This window comes from Eutrema salsugineum, unplaced genomic scaffold, assembly GCF_000478725.1.
Source record: "Eutrema salsugineum unplaced genomic scaffold, Eutsalg1_0 scaffold_26, whole genome shotgun sequence".
Lineage (NCBI taxonomy): Eukaryota > Viridiplantae > Streptophyta > Magnoliopsida > Brassicales > Brassicaceae > Eutrema > Eutrema salsugineum.
In genome coordinates, this window is record NW_006256783.1 from 142006 (window position 1) to 148424 (window position 6419).

Below are 6419 nucleotides of genomic sequence, written 5' to 3' on the forward strand. Positions count from 1 at the left end.
ATGTATATTCTTATTTTGAGACTTAAGAAGTTGACTTACCATGCTTTTTAGCTCAGCAATCTCCCTTGATTCATGACTAGTTATAGTCTTCTTTGATCTGTCATACTCAGGGTTGTTGTTGCAGTTAGCTACAGCCAGATTTTCGATGAGTGCCCTCCTTTGTGGTATGGTTTTTGAACTGAAATCTCCATTGCTGGAAGTTTCAAGAGAAAGTTGATACTTCTGCTGAAGTCCTCTGTAGAAGGTGCTTAGCAGGTTTGCTCCAGAGAAACCATGATGAGGGCAGTCTCTCTCATACTCCTTGAATCGTTCCCAAGCTTCATAGAATGATTCTATTGGGCCTTGTTGGAAACTTTATATCTTTTTTCTCAGCTGGTTCGATCTTGACTTGGTGTAGAAGTAGTTCAGGAAAGCTGACTTGCATTCTTCCCATGAAGCTTTATCACTTAGAGAGAAGGGAAAAAGTTTACACTTGACATAGTCCACAGTTTGTGGAGTTGTTCTCACCATTCCAGCAGTAGAGATTCCATGGAATTGGTTCTGTTTCACCAAAGACACTATCTGAGGTTTTATCTCATGATTATCTCTTGGAACAAGGATTTGAATAGCTGATCGATTTTGAAAGTTTTGGTGAGGTGCATCAAAATCGGCAATGAGTCTATTCCGAGGCTGTCTTCTCGTAGGATTGGCAAGCTGTATTGGTCGATTGGCTTCTCTAATAACTGGTGGAACAATGTTTTCATCATTCCTTCTTCCTTCAGCATCGGCCTGGTCTTGTCTCCTTTGATTTTCAGCGATTTGAGCAGGATTTAGAGGGACTCAGTTTCCCTCTTCATCGAGTTGCGGCTGTCCATCTTCTTCATTAGCAGCATCTAAATTGTCACCATGAACTGAATCACGGTCATCATCTCCAATGTGATCCTCCTGATCACGGTTTAATCCTCCTTCTCCACTGGATTAAGTTGTGCATTACTACAGCTTCCTTTTCAGTGCAGGTGAATGACGAGCTAGAAGGTTTTTTCCAGAGTGAGAGGGGCCTTATCTGTTTGTCATCAGTATGAACGTCCTTTCAAAGCTCCTCGATAAAGCAGCCAAAGATAGACGCATCAGATACCATCCATACTGCAAAAACATAGATCTCACACACCTATGTTTTGCAGATGACCTGTTGGTTTTAACTTACGATAAACTCAGGTCAATGGAAGGTGTCATTGCAGTCTTTGAAGAGTTTGCAAAAATCTCGGGTTTAAAGATTAGTCTTGAGAAATCAACGCTTTACATGGCAGGAGTCCTAGAGAATGCCCGAACAGCAATCAATGAGAGATTCCCATTTGAAGTTGGTGTTCGTCTAGTGAGATATTTGAGGTTACCACTGACAACCAGAAGAATGTCTAGTTCTGATTATCTGCCCTTACTGGGAAAAATTCGAGAACGCATAAACTCATGGCGAGCTAGATTCCTGTCTTATGTCGGAAGGCTTCAGCTCATCAAATCAGTGCTAACTAGCATTACTAATTTTGGCGTGCGACATTCTGCTTACATAAAGCTTGCATCACTGAGATTGACAAGCTATGTTCAGCCTTCTTGTGGTCTGGCCCGGATTTAAACCCGCGAAAAATCAAAGATAGCATGGACAGAGGTGTGTAAACCAATTCGTGAGGTGAATCGAGTTTGCTGCATGAAGCTGATTTGGAGAATCATCGGTTCCCCATCATCGTTGTGGGCCAAATGGGTGAAGATATACCTTCTAAGGAACAAATCTTTCTGGTCCCTGAAGGAATCATCAACGCCAGGATCATGGATATGGAAAAAACTTCTCAAGCTTTGAGGGATCGCAAACCAGTTTTATAGAGTGGAGGTGGGAGATGGTTTTGACATCGTTCTCGTACGACAACTGGTCGACATTGGGAAATTTGGCTGACATAATGGGGGCAGGAGGTATTGTTGGGATGGGTATTCACAGACATGAGACGGTGGGCTCTGTTTTTGAAACTCACCGTAGGAAAAATCACCGGCTCAACACACCGAATGAGTTAGAAGAAGCCATCTCGATGCCAAGCAGCAAGCAAAGAAATGTAGACGGTCAGATACGATTTTTTGGAGAGGTAGCAATGGAATGTTTAAGAGGCCGTTCTCAGCTCAAGATACTTGGTATCAGATCCGATTTGCACATCACAGAGTGGAGTGGTAAAGAGGAGTCGGGTTTTAGTTCGCAACTCCAAAGTACTCATTCCTTGTCTGGTTGGCAATTCACAATCGATTATCTACCAAGGATTGAATGTTCAGCTGGAATCCTGCAATCAATGCAGAGTGTGTTCTTTGTAGAGATCTATGGGAAACAAGGAATCACCTGTTCTTTAAATTCAGATACACGAATACGATCTGGATGACTCTGGTTAAGAATCTGCTGGGAGATAGATATACAGATGACTGGGACGTCATTATCAGTCTGCTCTCGGACACAAGTGAGCACCTTACCAGACTCTTTCTACTCAGATATGCTATCCAAGCTGCAACTCACACAATCTGGCGGGAGCAAAACGGGAGATTCCATGGTGAACAACCCACCCCTGGACATTTCCTTGCTCGCACCATTGACAAAATGGTGAGAAACAGAATCTCATCTCTTCGAAGAGCGAGAAAAAAAAGTTTGAGGATGGTTTACAATGGTGGGTTGCCACTAGATAGGAAAAAAAAAGATGTAATCGATTCAAATTATGAATTTTTACCTTTGATGCATTATTTGTGAAGCTGTTTTTTTATGAATAAACTTTACATTCTTCAAAAAACAAAAAAAAATTCTTTGCAAGATGTGTTGTTAAGCATGATTAGTTGATGAGAATAGATAGATGGATGATAGATGTTGGAGAAAGGATGATTAAAGCTCTTAAACTCTCTTTGATTAGACAGAAAATGGGAGATCTCTCTCTCAAATGGTGTTCTTTCACAAAAGAGGCAAAAAGCTTAAGGGAATAATGATAACACCGGATTTTGACCACTTTATGGATTGTTTTAATACCTTATGCAGGTGTTTTAAACTCCGTTTTTAAGTGGGTTCTGAATTTTAGAGTTTTAAAAGACTTTTCACGAAACTTGGACTAAAGATGTGCATTTTGGAACAAATGAGCAATTTTGGATAAATGCAGACCGTCAGAAGTATGGCACTCGATGAAAACCTTCTCACCGTCTGAGCATCCCCAAAATTTGAGACAACATAAAAGAGACAAACAGATTTCTAATTCAATGGGTTTGGATACAATCCAACGGTTAGATCTTCAGATATTCTGGATGCACTAAAGACAGAAAATGTAGTCTCGAAGGAGAACATAAGCCACGACCGCGGCCAGACATGGCTTCCCCGCGGTCAGGACCACCGTCACTGCGGCCAGACATCATTGACGTTCGAAAATGACATAATTCAAGCCCAAGGTCAGCCCACTACTTATTCTTCAAACCCTAGACGTTTCCAACGAATTAGAAGGCTATATATACTCGTTTTAGGTCATTCTAATGACCAAGCCGGGGAGAGAGATCAGAGAAGAGAGCCGCACACATTCGGAGTTGCCGTCTTTGGGAGAAGAAGGAGTCGCCAAAGGATCCATCATCGATCTCCATCTTCATCCTCGTTCTTCGTTCTTTATCTTTCTCTTATTTAATTTCTTGCAAACTACAATACTTTTGAGATGTTCTTATACTGTTGGGTTTTAAGGGATTTTTCAAAGGGAATTCATCGATTGATTTCTGGTTTGTTAGAGTAGGGTTTATCTTTAGATTCCTTCGTCCAAATTTGTTTTTCGTTTATGTGGCTTGGATCGACCATCTAGCTACTGCGATTAGGTTGATTTACTCACCGAAAGTGTTGTCGAATCGGTTAACCAATTTTAGATAAACAACTTCTCTTAGGCGGCGTGAGTCGATCTAAAGCGTTTTGTTAAATTATCAAACTAATTTGTCTAGACACTTAGAGAACTGAATTGGAGTTTAATAAATCTGAGGGCATTGATTTGTGCTTAATACTACGTGAGTAGGTTAGTCTGGGTTTGATTTCAGGAACACATCTATAGAAAACTCTATGTTTAATTCTCTTGTTAGCTACTCTATGATTCCTGGCGAATTCCTTAATGCCCAACACCTTCTCGTATTGATTTGATGTTATTGTTTACATGCTTTTAAGTTTATTACTTGCTATTTTCGTCACTATTCACAACCGCCAAACAAACACCCATATTTTCATCTTAGCTCAGTTCTCATCTCAAGTAAACTCATATTGCAGTTAGTTGGTCTTCAGTGGATCGACCCCTAAGAACTACAACATACATATGTGTGCTTGCAGAAAACTAGGGTTAAAACCTGAGCACATCAAATAAAAGGTAAGGTTTGGGGAAAAAAACCCTAAAACATATAAATACTATCTACTTCGGACCGGGTCAGCCCAAGACAAACTGGTTACTGACCTGGATTCAAATGGGTAATGTTTTAAGTGTGCGAGTTGGTCAAGTCCTTCCCATCCCACACAACCAAGTGGCACAGCCCTGGAACTTGTCCTTTGCGCCTAAACTTCTTCAGCCTCAGCCGCATGCCTATCTTGGTTTGTTTTGCGAACATGTGTGCGGTTCAGGCCTTCTGCTCTCCAACCCTGATGTAGACATCGACCCAAAGACCTTATTGGAGCTAATGCCAACAGTCCAAGACGGGGACATGAAACAATCCAAGATCAAACAGCTCAGAAATATATACAAGAAGGCGTTACACATCTTTATCAACTCCCTAGAACCAGGCAACCCACTGTTGCCCGACCTAAACGTTAATAACGGCTTAAATGACCTTTGCGGCCAAACCAGAGCCGAATACTTGGGAGGCAGCAATGACCCACCACACGATCAAGTCTCTCGGGCTAAAATGACTATCTCTCGACCAATTTTTGATTTAAATGCTAACATTCCGGACAGATTTTCATTTTCAGGCTTAAAACTTGAAAAACTAGAGGACAATTCAAAAATGGCCGATACGCGAGAATCTTTAGCCGAGACGCGTTAATTTTTAGCCGAGAAATTAGGACCATCTCAGAAAGTCCAACTTGACGATGGAATTTGTCATACTAGATATGACATCTCTCGATCGGAATCACCAGCTGAACCCAACGTTCGAGACAGAACCAAGTTTGCCTGAGCGGATAACGAGATTGCCGATGCCATGCAAGATTTAGCCAATGATTTAAAGACACCCGGGCTAGAACCACCAGGCGGCCTGGAAACCTCCAACAAAGGTAAGATCTCATGTCCAAGTCCGTATTCTGAAGCTAACGAACGTGGAAACTTGCCCCACCGACGAACAGGTTTGGAGCTGCTACACAACACACCACCCCGGCTCGAGAAAGGCCAAGAAGACTAAGAAGCTAGGACGCAGCATCAAGAAGCTTGGGGACTTGAAGACAAGGACTTGGCCACAACGGAGAAGCACTTAGAAGACTTTACAAGAAGGTTTCAAGTCAGAGACGTCGCAGCTTCAAGGTCAGCCTCCACAACTGCACAAGCGGCCAACCGAAGCCCTCTACATCAAGGTAAGCTTTTCAATTTCTATATTCTCATTGCAGGTGATCTCGGCCCTCACAACACTTATGTGCTACATCAAAACGACATCAATAGTTTAGCTTCAAGAGTTTGTTGCAAACTTTCCATATTCAAGTTTAATTGAACGATGAGTTTATGTTTTAAGCGTCTAGGTTTATTTCTTGTAGTTTTGCTTTGAATGTCCAGTTGTTTTGAGTCTTTCTATTTTTGTTTTGAGTCGAACCCTAGAAGGTTCAAGCTGACAGACTGTTTATAAAGCCCCACACGCAGCTTTGTAGTCCGCAACCTTTTTTGAGATATCAATAAAAGTACGAACTTTTCTTTAAAGTTTCTTAAGTGTTCATCGTTTACTTGTGAGATTCATGTGAGCCTGAGTTTTTGCACCGTATCAGAGAGTCATCTCCCCTCTGTGTCGTGTATTCACTCCGCCATCACACCCCAGCATTGATCCCACACGAGAGGGCGACCGCCTGCGTGTCAGATCACTCCACCTATGACCATATCTCGGATCAAGGAGAGGGCGACCACCTGCTTTGATTCACCATCACTTCTATCTCTGTCAGAACCACCCTTGGTTCTTACATCATCTGGTATCAGAGCCGAAAGTTCTGCTTTTGGTTTTCTTACTCTTATCCCTTTTAGTTATTTCTTGTTTCCACATTCATAGATTGTTAGATCGGCTAGTTATTTAAAGAGAAAAGCAAAAGAAGAATTTAGTTAGGGTATTAGTTAATTGTCTTATTTCTGTTTGCCTAATAAAAACAAAAAAAAATAGTCTAAATCATTTTATTTCATTTCATATCGCATTGTTGCAATCTCGTTTTCATTAAAATCGAAAATTCAAAAAAA

The 6419-nt window shown here is 41.4% G+C and overlaps 1 non-coding gene across 1 annotated transcript; it reads left to right on the forward strand.

Moving 5' to 3' along the window:
- Positions 1 to 268: 268 nt before the first annotated feature.
- LOC112085971 lies at positions 269 to 374 on the forward strand. The gene has a single exon (XR_002899220.1). It is a non-coding gene; the product is annotated as a small nucleolar RNA R71 (small nucleolar RNA).
- The last annotated feature ends 6045 nt before the right edge of the window (positions 375 to 6419 follow it).